Source organism: Terrapene carolina, unplaced genomic scaffold (genome assembly GCF_002925995.2).
Source record: "Terrapene carolina triunguis isolate 2854851 unplaced genomic scaffold, T_m_triunguis-2.0 Scaffold85, whole genome shotgun sequence".
Lineage (NCBI taxonomy): Eukaryota > Metazoa > Chordata > Testudines > Emydidae > Terrapene > Terrapene triunguis.
In genome coordinates this window covers 54,859,012-54,861,005 of record NW_020664436.1, presented here as the reverse complement: position 1 = coordinate 54,861,005, position 1,994 = coordinate 54,859,012, and the positions used below count along the sequence as shown (strand labels likewise).

Genomic DNA, 1,994 nt, shown 5'->3' with positions numbered 1-1,994 from the left:
CCATTTATAATAAAGGTGGCCATTTATTATTTTTTATTTGTTTTTTATGTAGGCCTTTTAGCTAGTTATCCTTGACCTTCATGGATAAGCATTTGTTGTCATGTGTTAATTTGTTGTTATTAATATTTAGTGCTGATATTTGTCATCCACTTGAAATATTTATTCCTGTTCATTATGAGTTGTGATCACCTGGGCCTGATGCAGCCCTTGACTTTATTTACATTTCCAAATACAGAACAATGGAAATTTTGAGTGTGGATCATTGGCAGGATGAGCAAAAGGAAACACAAGATGCTAAGTCTGAAGAGTTATATATGTTATATATACAAGAATAACGGATAACAAAATATTGAAAGCTGAAAATTCACTTTTGATTACTTATTTTTCAAACTTAAAGGGAAAAGCAATTCTTCTGTCTGAAAAAATTCTACTTATTGTTAGACCCCTTATGATACTATAACTACAATTATTGTTCTTTTTTCAGCTTGTTTACTTTGTACATTTGAGAGCACTCTGTGTACAGTCAATTTCATTTTCCCTGTGTAGTTAATTAGGCCTTGTGCCCATGTGCTGCTGCATTGAATTCGGTGGGTTTTTCCACACTGGGACTCCATTTGGGTGCAGGGGTCTGCACTAGCAGATTAGGGGCCTTCAATTGTCAGCTTTCTTTGTGGACTTTTTGTACTGCAATAAGGGAGAGTTATTGGTAAAAATAGGATATTGTGATAGTGAACTTACAGAAATTGACAGGGAGGATCAAGCAACTGTGATACCTGAAATTACTTTTTAAACTTATAAACTAATTAGATTTCAAGCTAACTGTGTCCCTTTATTATTGAAGATTTTAGCATTGCACGAACAATATTTTTGTGTAACACAAAATTAGGTTGATACTGCGCTGAGCTAGATAAGAGAAGACCCCCCAACTGGAGCTTCACTATCCAGTGCAAAGGTCTGCTTGTGTAGAGCAGCTTGCAAGATCAGGATCTTAATTATTGTCATGTACTCATCATATGTTTCACCTAGTTCTATAGTTGTTGTTTTTGTGTGTCCCCCCCCATATGGGGGCATATTCCTATATATAAAACCTTTTCCAGACTCCTGGTACTGACTGCACAGCTTTAACAGTACCTGATAGGACTTACTACTATTAGATCCTCCCCCTATAAAGAAAAGTAATATTTAAAGGAACCCCAAACCTAAAAATAGTAAACGACTGCTGCATTTTTCTCCTTATTATTCCTTCAACGTCGGCATTAAATCAGTGGAGATGATGCACCTAAGCTGTAGCTGTTGTTTGTGGCTGTATTTTTGGTAACACTGATTATTGCTGCTGCTGCTGCTTCCCGGAGGCTCAGGCGCAGCGGCAGCTAGAGCGAGGGGAGGAAGAATGAGACACCCCGGCGGCAGCGGCAGCAGCAGTTTCCCCTTTCCCCAGCCCTGACTCCACGGGCGCATGCTCACTTGTGCCCGCAGCCCTGGACCATATTTGTCAGGACTACTCGAGAGACGGAGAAAGAGATTGGGGGGGTAAGAAGCGGCTGGTTCTGATCTAATCTGTGACCCCGTTAGGGCGGTGCAATGCAAACGGCTGGTGATGGTTTTTAATTCCCCCCCTTAGGTGAAGATGAAAGTTAGAGAGAGCGCGAGAGATAAAGGGAGACGCACCTCCTCTCCCTTCCTTACGAAACATATCTGGGGAAGCGGAGAAGGGTGTGTGTATGGGGGGGTAGGGGGCTTCTCCACCCCCACCTCTGGCAGCAAGGATGGAACTTAATGCAGGGGAAAGTGGGCAAGTGACTCTCAAGTGGCTGGAGAGCGGGTGGGTCACTGGGTATCTCCCTAAATAATAAGTGTGTGAGTGTGAAAGAGGAACAAAAGAGAGAGCGAGAGAGGTGCCTTGTATTTATTTATTTTTCTTCCCAAACACACGAAGGGTGGACTAGAGAGAGGAGGGAGCTGCTGGGAAATGTGGACTGGGGGGGGGGGGGGGG

At 42.6% G+C, this 1,994-nt stretch overlaps 1 protein-coding gene across 1 annotated transcript in view; it reads left to right on the top strand.

The window, feature by feature from the left end:
* Positions 1 to 1,477: 1,477 nt before the first annotated feature.
* The window catches only part of L3MBTL3 (L3MBTL histone methyl-lysine binding protein 3), a 177,932-nt gene continuing 177,415 nt past the window's right edge, over positions 1,478 to 1,994 (top strand). Inside the window, exon 1 of the mRNA XM_026649813.2 lies at positions 1,478 to 1,530. The gene's annotated coding sequence lies outside the window, so the exon portion shown is untranslated. The remainder of the gene's footprint in view (positions 1,531 to 1,994) is intronic.